The sequence below is a fragment of the Meleagris gallopavo genome, chromosome 3 (genome assembly GCF_000146605.3).
Source record: "Meleagris gallopavo isolate NT-WF06-2002-E0010 breed Aviagen turkey brand Nicholas breeding stock chromosome 3, Turkey_5.1, whole genome shotgun sequence".
NCBI classification, from domain to species: Eukaryota; Metazoa; Chordata; class Aves; order Galliformes; family Phasianidae; genus Meleagris; species Meleagris gallopavo.
Window position 1 is genome coordinate 10,978,636 of NC_015013.2, and position 11,787 is coordinate 10,990,422.

General features: G+C 47.0%; 1 long non-coding RNA gene across 1 annotated transcript in view; it reads left to right on the top strand.

Moving 5' to 3' along the window:
- LOC116216423 overlaps nucleotides 1-10,521 on the top strand; it is a 33,050-nt gene extending 22,529 nt beyond the window's left edge. Inside the window, exon 3 of the long non-coding RNA XR_004159136.1 lies at nucleotides 8,994-10,521. This is a non-coding gene — a long non-coding RNA (uncharacterized LOC116216423). The remainder of the gene's footprint in view (nucleotides 1-8,993) is intronic.
- The last annotated feature ends 1,266 nt before the right edge of the window (nucleotides 10,522-11,787 follow it).

Sequence of the window (11,787 nt, forward strand, 5' to 3'; positions counted from 1 at the left end):
AAAAGTAGAAGACTTATCACAGATTCATGGGACACAATCATTTGAGTTGGAAGGGACCCTTAAATGTCATTTAGTCCAACCTCCCTGCAACAAACAGGGTCTCCTACCGTGAGATCAGGCTGCTCAGAGCCATGTCCAGCCTGACTTGAATGTCTCCAGAGATGGAGTTTTCATCACCTCTCTGGGCTACCTGTGCCAGTGCCTCACCAGCCACATTGTAAAAAAAACTTCTTTGTTATATCTAATCTAAATCTCTCTGGTTTTCATTGGAAACAATTTCCCCTTGTCTTACGGCAACAGATCCTGCTGAAGAGTCTGTCTCCTTCTTTCTTATAGCACCCCTTTAGATACTGAAAGGACTTGGCTCTGGACAGGGCACGTGCTTGAGCCTATCTGCCCAGCCCCACATTGTGTTTGCTCTTAGCTCTGCCCCTGGATGGCAGCATTTCTGCTGGTGCTGCAAGGAAAAACGGCAATGAGGAAAAAACGCCGGGGAAGATGAAGTTTTTTGGGTACTGCTGGGTTAATGTGCTGGAAGGCAGAGCGACCTTGCATGCCTTCTTGATGAGTGGCAGCGCCGCAGCCCAGCATGGCTGGGAGGAAAGGCTTACTCACAGCTGCAGCCCTCTTGCATCTGCAGGGCAAAGAGCAGCAAAAATATTTTGATTCTTTGGATGCTATCTTATGGCAGCAGGTGGCTTCATCTATGGCGAATGACACAGTTAATGTTTCCTGCTCCTGGCTGCTCCCTTTTGCCAGAGGTTACTGCAGTGCTGCTCGTGGTGGCCAAATGGAGTTCGTATGGTCCCTCACAGATTAACTCTTCAGCATTAGGATGTTTTGCTAAGCGAACTGCTTACAAAGAGCAAGAAATCCATCTTGATTCTTTTTATTTTGAATGTTAGACCCTGATTGCCAAGGTGAGGCCCTTCCTACTTTCCTCTTTTTTCAGTATTGCTGCTGTTCTTTTCTATGTTCACTCTTACTTGCTTTAACCATGGGTACCTGCAGGTTCCCATCTTGCTCTGCACAAAAGGCAGTGTGAGGACCTGCAGATGCTGCAGATAAGCACCTGAGAGGCAGCCCTTGCTTTCTCAATGAGGCCATATGTTTGCATGGGTAGGGCAGCAGGAGCAGGGCTTATGAGTGACAGAGCAAAAATCAGCGATTACTACTTGGCAGTAGATGCTTAAACTTTGTCAAGCCAGGCAAGTATCTCCATTGTGGTCTCTGACTCACAATCCAAATATGCTGGGAACATTTGAGGGGGCTGGGTCAGTTCTTCAAGCAGTGGGAAAAACAAGGCTCTAATACATCACGGCAGAGCACTGGGTCTGTGCTCCACTGTTCTGCTTTTCTTTGAGGAAACTGGTGTGGCTGCTGGGGTGGAGAGGGAGGTGTTGTGAAACCACACACACACACACGCACAAACACATGCTCCAGGCCTGATTTTGATCCTTTCTGACAATGTTCAATTCTCTTTCAACTGCAGTGAAGGAGCTGCAACGCTTATGACTTACTCTTACTAGGGTGAACCGAGGAGCAGGTCACAGCCACTTCCCACATCCCGCATCCTGGCTGAGCTGTGCCATGTGGATGGGTGTGTGGAGGGCACTGCTAAAGCCCGACTGATGCTTTACCTAAAAGCAGTTTGCCAATATGGAAGGGAAGGTGGGTGGGACCAGGCATCTTCTCATAGATCATATTGCAGCAGAGGATCCTTTCCTGCTTGGGGATGCTCCTGGTGCCCAGGGTGTGGGAGGCCAGTTGATGGGTGGCTGTGTGGCAGGGCAGCTGTTGGCTCCATCTCTGGGATATGAGAGGATCTGCTGGGCTCAGATCACAGCCTGGCTTCCTGTGTGTTCTTTCCCGTTATGGTTTTGACCAGAAATTCTTTTTTTGACCTGAAAAAAAACTTCCAGATGAAAATTTAATTAAAAAAGTGATGCATTCCCACAAGAAACTTCAGTGTCAGCAAATAAAGCATTTTTCTCTGATGAAAAACTGCTTTATTCACACACTAAAAAATGACATCCAAACTGGCTCCCATTGAGTCCACTCTAGAGCATTATCTTGGTAAAAGCTCTAATGCTTTGTTTAATAAAAATTATTCACAATTAGCATCCATTAGGCATACAGGTTGCAAAGAAATAATACTACCAATGCTGTCACTGGGATTCATGTAACATACAAAAGGCCTGCTGATGACAAGACCTGCTCCTCTACTCAGCAGAAAACTTGGTAAAATGATAGAGAAAGGCCAATTAAAATAACTTGCAGGAAGTCAACATAGGAGTAAGCAGAGATGGGGTGTGCATGTGTGTATTTATGCAAACTATAGAACGATAAACTGTAAACGATGAAATATCTGCCAGCTTATTAATATGTCTGCTTCTGAGTAATGCCAAGGGTATTCCTGCTGCCCAGCAGCCAAAGTGCAAACAAGGGAATGGCTGTAACTTCATGCCCAATATTTAAACACATGGGGACGATTCAGGCCACCCACGCTCCTATTAAATAGGACTTCTGCAGAGGCATTTCAGATCAAACTGGAGGGTAGCCGGGGCAGACGCAGCCCTTACATGGCCATTGCAGGTACTGGGGGGCAGGTGATGCCCTCTGCTAGCATGGGAAGCCCTTCTTAGCTCCTCAGAGCTTGCATGTACCCAGCTGCTGGCACAGCTGGCTCCTGATAGTAATCAGACATTTTTTCTAGCTCAGTAAGTACAGTTTTGCATGTAAATATGAGCATGGAACATATCTGGACTCGATTATCTCCCAAGTCCTTGACAAAAAGCCATAATTGTTTATCCAGATGATTTTTCTTTGTCTTCCTTTTATTTTCTCGGCACTTTAAAACCCAGGTTTTAATGGGCTTGTAAAATAACAATGTGGGTGTAGAATACAGTGGTACACAAGGTGTGAGGGAAAGCCTTCCCTTTTTCTCCGCAGCCTTGATGCAGGGCTTAGCTCCCCTCCCACAGCCCAGGGCTCAGTAGCAGCAGGGATGTAATCTCTGAGATGTGAGCCCCAGGCTCCCATCGCAGATGCCTTGTACCCCCCACATGTATTGCCATTCCTGGCAGGCAGCAAAATCAGTGCTGCTGTCACTATCTGGGGCAGAGGTTTGCAGGAGCAGGGACAAGAGAAGGGAATATGAAAAAACGCTGTATTTATCAGGGTAATCTAGTGTAGGAGCACAAGTACTAAAACATTTTAATCACAGTCATATGGTTATGTGTCACTGCAGGGCAGAATTCAGGCTGTTTGTACTTCTTGGTTTTGCACTGCCACACTTCTACAAGTTTGAGTTTATTTTAGGCATAACTTTAACTCTGGTTTCCCTGGGTTTGCAATGCTTGGACTGGAAATAAGTGTAACCTCTCCACCGTGCTTTCCTCTTAAATTAGGCTTTCCGCTTTAACGCCATTTATTTCTGTTGGCTTGGCCATAGTGCAGGCTGTCATTTCCTGCCCTGTGGATTTTGCTGTTTAGATGGACAGGACAGCACACTGAAATAGTGGGATACAGCAACAAAAGCAGTGATGGGTAGCATAGGCACCAAGCACTTTCAGGGCTTCTGTACACACAGCTTGGTTAGTCCTTTAATTGCCCACACCTGGCCGTCTACTGCATGACTCAGTGGCTGCCCTTCATGCACAGGTGCCTTTGTTGGGAGACAGGAGGAACACTTGGGATGGGAAGCTGGCATCAAGCTTTAGAGGCTGTGCCAGTCCTAAGGGCAATCCAAGCAAGGATTTTCCCTATGAAAGAAGTTCCTGTTGTGGTGGGAAAGGCTGGTGACTTAGCTTCAGGAGGATCTTTAGCACAGTTTTGGGGCAAGGCTGTTCCTTGGTAGGAGGGAAGTAGAGCTGTGGCTCCTGCCTGCATCCATTGCCTCCGCTCCCACATCCAAACTCCTTCCTACCTGGCTGCTTGCTGCTCAGCATCCAGAGACATACGGTGCATGTGTTTTCTCTCTTGTGTGTACTCACCCCCTCTCTCCCTCATTTTCTTTTCCACCCACCCATGCTCTACCTCCTGACTAAAGCAAAATTGCCCTTCTTTTTCCTTTTGGCAGCTGGCCTTCCCAGGGGCCCAGGCTAACAGAAGCCTGAGCCCTGACTCTGTGCCATGGCCAGAGTAGAGCAGCTCCTCACTGGCAGATATGCTCTCTTAAAGGAGAAGGGATGCTTTCTTTCCCTATCCCCATTTGCTTCCCAGCTCCCGTCATGGGGAAGCCACTCATCTCAGATCCTCCATCGCCCTGTCATCTCCCAAAGCCCCTCTTGTCTCTGCAGGCTCAAACCTATCTGCAGAGTTCTCTCTGAGCCAAGCCTCCTGCAGTTAATGCACGCCTGGCTGTTGAGTTCAGCAAGCTTTGGCTGAGGCTTTTCCAGGGCTTGCAGCTCTCCTCCGGCTCGCTTCTCGGATGCCAAGTGATGAGGCTTCCAGGGCTGCTCCTGAGGGACTGCTCCAGCGCATAGATCTCACTGTCATGAAGCCTTTCCTGCTGTTCTGCCTAAATCTCCCCCTTTTCAAATGTCATCCCTGTGCTCCCACTTAGTGTGTGCTTTCTGCACCTCTTGCTGTCTGCAAGCACACTGGTGCCTTTTTTCCTGCTGCCAGGGCCCTTCCGGCACTTGCTGGCTGCTTTTCACTTTCCTTGTTCTTGATATTGCTTAGCCAGGCTGGGCAACTAAAATTTCCCTTTATAAATCAAACCTCACAGCCAGCTTTTTTTTTCTTTGCCTCATCTCTATGACAAAGGAGCAATTTTTGGGTGTCTGCCCCGCAGTGTGGAGCATTTTTCTCCTCCCACTCAGGCTGATGGGTTTTGAGGATAAAGCTCAGCTTGACGGCCTTCACATCTGTGTTTGCTCTGGGTGGGCAACGGCCCCATGTTCACAGGGATGGGAGCAAGGAGAGGCAGCCCCTTAGCTACGCTAATGAGGCAGGCCAAGGAGGCTGCGTGCAGGAGAAGCAAAAAGCCAAGCCCCCTCCCGTTCATCCCCCAGCACTTCTCAGGGCCTTGCTTCCATGCAGCAGGAGATCCAACCGTGCGGGTTGCCATGACAGCTCCAGGGAGAAACTGGGTCAGCCCCGCAGGCCGCATGGAATGCCGCAGCATGGTGGCCGCCCTGAGCCCGCAGGGAAGAGGCCTGGCTGCACCCGTGAGCTGGCAGCCTGCATCCGGCCCTGCGTGTCCCGGGAGGAAGCAGAGCAGTTGTTAACTCTGTTGCTGTTTTAAGCTTAGTGCAGCTAAAATTGTTGGTTGTAACCCACACCACTGTCATAGCAACAGATATATGTATATATATTTGAATGTGCAAGAAGAACAGCTTTCCTGGGGCGTAAGTAACATGTTGGCGAAGAAGTGGAGTTTGTACTGTTGGGAATGATGCACTGAGGGGACTGGAGGTGCAAGGCCAGAGCAGCTGAGCTCAGGATTACTGCACTTACAGCAGAGAATGGGCGCTGAAGCTTAGGATGTGCTTTAGCCATGGAACTTTCCTAACAGTTAGCAGCCTTCAGGGGTTAAGACCAGGTTTAGAAATGCACCTCTGTTTTGATGTCAAAACAGATTCTTTGAAATCAAAAAATGTGAGTGCTAATTGATGACTGATCTGTCTGGGGAATGTGGTCATAGGCATTTTTGTTGAGAATGGCTGAGTGCCATGGAAAAGCTGCCCTCTTTCCCAGCTGTTTTCCCCCCCTTTCCTTCTGTGTGTACTCCTCCAGGATATCACATCGATCTGTTAACATCTCTTTTCTCCTCCTCCATACCACTCGCTAGACCTGTGATGGCAATGTCTGGGATCAGGGCACCCTCAAACAGAAAGTACTGGTGAGGCAGATGTGGTAGAAACCAAATCCACAGGGTAAATTAATCCATATCGATAGCAAGCATTGCACTGCTGCAACAGTGTGCAAATGGGACAGTAGTTCACTCAGGACAGCGAAACCTTGGCTGGACTTTCTGAACACTGCTGCTGCAAGGGTTAAGCATTTGGAAATCCAAGTCAGCCTTGACTATATCTGCTGGCACAGGGGGCTGTGCTCAGGCTGGAGCAGGCTTGGCGTACTCAGCTTAGGGATGGATGGAGCACCTGAGAGGATCAAAATGCACAAGTCCTTCCTGCTGGCATCTTCCCTGCCCAGTTTCTCTTTCCATCTTGGCCATTATCTCCTCTCCAAGTTCATCTGGAAGCATTTCTTTTAAATGTTTCTAGAGTCCCAGAAGGAAGCTTAATCGCTTCAGCATCCTTCTCATGCACAGCGTACCTGGGGTGCCGGATGGCTGAATAACCTCTTATGCACTGACAGCCATTAGCATTTGAATTAATGACATGAGGATAACAGGCGATTATCCCATTTAACAGCTGTTGAGTGCTGTTAAAGGGACACTGTCGAGAAGTAGGAACAAAGATGTAGTTGTTTTTACTTTTTTAATAAGGGCTTCCCTGCACTGCATGAATAGTAGCATCCCCTTGAAACGTGGTGTTGCTTCCATGGGGACATCTTAAGGTCTTTAAACTCCTCTGTGCAAAGCTGGGAACCTAAATGCAACCAGAGTGTGCCAGCACATTAGAATGTGAAGGTGGAAGTATCCCCCAGCAGAAAGGGAACTGGCCCCCTGTATTTGGGAGCTAGGCTAAGCCAGGCATAAAAGGAAGCAGTTACAAGCAAGCTGCAAAAAGAAGCAATGGTTTGCAGGGGCAGGAAGTGCCAGACACCAAAGAGAGCCCCTGGAGCAATATGAGGGATGAACAAAACTCCTCTCTCTGAGGATCTGGCTACATCTAGAGTAGAATCACATCCTGAAAGTGTACAATCAGTCATATGCTGCCACACAATAAAACCCTCTTGTACGCAGGGCATTTCTTCAAGAGAAATGAGGATAAGTGAGCAGTAATTATGATGGTTATTAGCCTAGGTAATACTGCAATACAGATAAGTTTCAGTCATCGTCCTTGACTCCTTTTCTTCTGACTGTGTGCGTTTTAAGCAGAAGCCTGAAAAATGTTGTTTGCCATCACAGAGAAGCATTGTCTACAACCCCACATTAAAGATGGTAAGATGATTTTCCAATCTTTTGGCTTTCCTGGGCCACAGTGAGTGAAGAGGAATCATTCAGGGCCACACTGGCTGCTCCAGAATTAATTCCTCCTAGTAATTTCCATGAAAATGGCAACCAGTACAGTAACACTACTTACCAGAGCAGATTCTCAGATACAAAACACTATGTTTCAACACAGTCACCACCATTAGATCTGGATTTTTGCCAGTGATGAACAAGAGTCTGCATGCCACACTTGTAAACATCTGCACCAGTGGAGATGACCACTGTTGCTGTCACTGCTGCTGAAATACACCACCCACTGCCTCACTGTGCTCACATCCACTGTTTGGTCTCCAGAAATGTTCAGCAAGTATTGATGAATGTCAATGTGTGCCTCTTTTTCTGCACGGAGGGGTAATGATGCATCTTTGCTTCATATGCACTTCCATGTCAGTCACCATTTTGTCAGACTGTCCCACTGCTGCCATTTGTCACACAGCAACAAAATGTAACGGGTTATTGTTGGGAAGATTCAGCCTCTACTGCCATACCACCAACATTCACCTCTGATGTCATGAGCCAGCATCATAAAATAGAAAGCATTACTTTCAGCAAAGCCCTCATAAAATATATAATGTAGTTAATCTACATAATTAGCATTTTTTTTTAATTAGAACATATGAAAAAGAGAGCAACGAAAACAAAACTAGTAGGATATTTCACCACATTTTTGTGAAATCAATGCTTCAATCTGGTTCAGTGGCAGTGGTTGCCATTCTTAGTGAACTCTCAAGGTGTTTGAGATTTTTGATGAACTTTTACTGTTCTTGTACTTAATTCTTGAAAACAATTGTTCATAAATGCGCTGCCAAAAAGTGACGATATGAATAAGATGTAGTTATGAAGTGACGGCTGTTTCTCTCTGGCAAGAGAGGGCTTATAAAAGTCTGGTAAAGAGACATGGTCAAATTTTTGATAGCAGCTCTAAACATTCCATTTGAAAATTCACAAGTAATGTATTTATGTCAATTGAAAAAGGAGTTGACAAAAAAAAAAAAAAGACAATCTTGAAGCCCATTCTCAAATTCATGATCAAAACAGAAAACACACACTTTTTACTGTTTACACAACTGAGTTTAGGCAGTATATCACAATGCATACAATTATTATGCTATCACTTGAGTCAGTGCTGTGCTGCACCCTCTCTGTGCCTCGGTTTCAGCTCAGACAGTGCCGATTGCACACTGCTGTGTGTGTGGTTGTTGTGAGCAGTAAATGCATGCTGTGGGCCAAGCCAGGCTGCTTGGCAGGGAAAGCCATCACCATGATGGTGCGGGGCAGGGGGCAGCTGCAGTGCGAGCAGTGCTGGGTGGCATGCTACCTATGGGTAACTGGTTGGACATGCCTGTGGTAAGATTTAACTCTCCTTGTCTCCCGTTCGGTGTCTCAAACATGACTCGTTCTGAGACTCTCCCTTCTACTCCAATCTGAACAGGCTGATGCTGCTGCATTTCCAAAGGAGTTCATCCTGCATCAGATCATACTGTGATGCTCAGGGACAGCTCTTCAGCCTCTTCAGGCTATAGAAAAACTTATAAAAATAATAACAACCTTCCTATTAATTTCTCTTTTGATTATTTCTACGATCTGTGATGACCACTTTTGGTCAAATCAATGAAAGCATTATTTCTATATGAAGTAGCAGTAGTAACAAAAATGGAGATGCCTGTTTTTAACATTTCTTGTTCCTAACCAGACCTTTTCCATACTATCCTTACCATTTATCTCACCATTATATCTGCAAATACATGCAAACGGTATTTACTGTGTTGTTACATGTACCTAGATGCAGATGGTGAGCCAGTACCAAAGCTCACGTTTTGGCAACTTTATGCAACATCTTGTGAGCTGGTTTATATTTTTGCCTTAGTTGGAGATACACAGGACCTCTGCCTGCACCCAGGGCCTGGACCAAAAGACCCTGACCCTTTCAAGATGTAAGCCTGTGCTAAACTAAACATTCTACTTGCCTGGAAGTCCAGCATCTCTGCTGAGTTTGCCCTATGATGGCACCAAGCGTGTTTCAGAAGCCACCAGGACCGAGCTGCTGACCTCTTGCCTGCTGCTGCTATCTGTGCAGAGGATCAGGAGGAGGAGTTGGCAAGTGCCACAGAACTACTGCCAATCTTGGCTGTTATTTCAGGATATTTTCCTTCATAGATTATTAATAAAGGAATGTCAAAAACACTTCTTCTACCTCCATAGCCCTTTCTACTCCCTTGTACTATTTTCGAAGAGCTGTGCCGAGGTTTTGAGCCATCACTGACTGCATTGCTCGTGCCTCATTCACACAGGGGTCCTCCTGCTTTCTGCAGATGAGATGGTCTGGTTTGGCTGGTATTGCAGCAGCCCTTTGCGCTGCAAGTGGGCAGTTGTGGGAAGCTGGGGGGGCAGCAGGTCTGAGCTCAGGGTGATGATTTCCCCCTTGCTCACCTACATGAGTTCTAGGGCTGGAGCCAAGCCTGTAGGAAGGCTCCCCATGACCTCAAGGCATATGGAGGGTGGCTGTTAATCTCTGTAAGGAGATCAAGCCTGACTGTCCTGTGACCAGGACTACTGCAGGCTATGGGGACTTGAGTGACACTGAGGATACCGGCAGATCCATGTGCAGATAGGTGCTGCCAGCAGAAGTGAAACCCACCTGAGAAGTTTGCTCAGGAGAGCCCTCCCTGCTGATGAGCTTGGGAGTGAAGCAATGCAGAAACCAGCTCATGTTTCCTTGGGCAACACCCAAGCCTGGGGAAAATCTCCTAGGAGATCACCCTCAAACACACACACAGCCTTCATCCCAAAGGTCTGCCCTTCTGCTTGTCACCCAGGAGCAGAGGGCTGGAAGACAAAAGTGTTAGTTCATTTTGTGCATTTGCTGCCTTCTGGCATAATTACAGTAGGTCCTCTTCTCAGAAAGGAGTAGATATACCATTTAGCTGACATTGCTTCATGATAAGATGAGTCGCATCTTCAGCATCTCTGCTTCTTGGGTGAATCGAACATCTCTATAAGGCTGGGTGAATTCCTTAACCCCACCAGGCAACCTCTCACATCCTCACAGCCTTCATTTCAGCCTCAGTGCTGCACCCACACTCATTGTCATCATCCTTTCTCTCACTTGGTTTCCTGGAGACCTCAGCTATGGCTCACTCTTCTCATACATGTGGGTTCTCTCTTCTACTGCCTCTTGCCTCACAGTGCCACTGTCTCTTCTCTCTTCCATGGATCTGATCATTTTCATAAAATGGCTTGGGTTGGAAGGGAGCTTAATGACTGTCAAGTTCCAGCCCCCCTGCCACAGAGTTACCCAGACAGTAGATCATGAACCAGATGAGATTGCCTAGGGTCCCATCCAAGGTGAAAACCTTGAAAACCTCCAGGGATATCCACAACCTCTCTGAGCAACCTGTTCCAGCACCTTACCACTCTCTCTGTAAAAAACTTCCCCCTGACATCTAAGCTAAATCTCCCTTCCTTAAGTTTAAAACCATTCTCCTTTGTCCTATCATTATCTACTTTGTAAAAAGTTGATTTCCCTTATGTTTATCAACTCCCTTTAAACACTAGAAGGCTCCAATGAGGTCTCCCCGCAGCCTTCTCTTTTCCAGACTGAAAAAGCCCAGTTCCTTCAGCCTATATTTATAGGAGAGGTGCTCCAGCCCTTGAGTCATCTTCATGGCCTCCTCTGGACTCTCTCCAAAAGCTCCTAATCTTTCCTGTGTTGAGGGCCCCAGACTTGGATGCAGTACTCCAGCTGGGGCCTCATGAGGTCAGAATACAGGGGGACGAACGCCTCCTTCATCCTGCTGGCCACCCCTCTTTTGATGGAATCCAGGATACCATTGGCCTTCCAGGCTGCAAGTGCACAATATTGGCTCATGTCCAGCTTTTCATCCACCAGGACCCATAAGTCCTTCTTTGCAGGGCTACTCTCAAGGAGTTCTTTTCCCAGTCTGTATAGTCTGGGACTACCTCGACCCAAGTGCAAAACCTTGCACTGAACCTCATTAGATTCATAACTTTTCAAATATGATGGAGAGTGGCTCAGCAACCACATCAGCCAGCTCCCGTAGGACTCTGGGACGCATGCATCTGGCCCCATGGACTTATACACATTCATTCTCATGAGTCAGTCTTAGACATGCTCTACACTTACAGTGGGGGGAGTTTGCACCCCCATTTCCCATCTAGACGTTCAGGTTCAGGAATGTGAGGTTCAGGGATGTGAGGATCCTGGCTGTCAGTAAAGACTGAGGCAAAGAAGTGATTGAGTACCTCAGCCTTTTCTGTACCTATTGTAGCCAGTTATTATTTCCCATTTAGCACAGGAGGTACACTCTCTTTGACTTGCCTCTTCTGACCTGTGTACCTGTAGAATCCCTTCTTGTTGTTTTTAACATCCCTCACCAAGTTCAGTTCCATCTGTGCCTTGACTATCCTAATCTCATCTCTGCAAGTCCAGACAGCATCCCTATATTCTTCCTGGGTGATACACCCTCACTTCTACAGTCTGTTTGTCCATGAAATGTGGAAAAAGGGTCTGATCACTTGGGAAGAATATAGGAATGTAGTCAGGGCCTGCAGGGATGCGACGAGGAAGGCTAAAGCCCGTCTGGAATTGAATCTGGCTAAAGTGATAAAGGATAATAAAAAAGGCTTCTTCAAGTATGTTA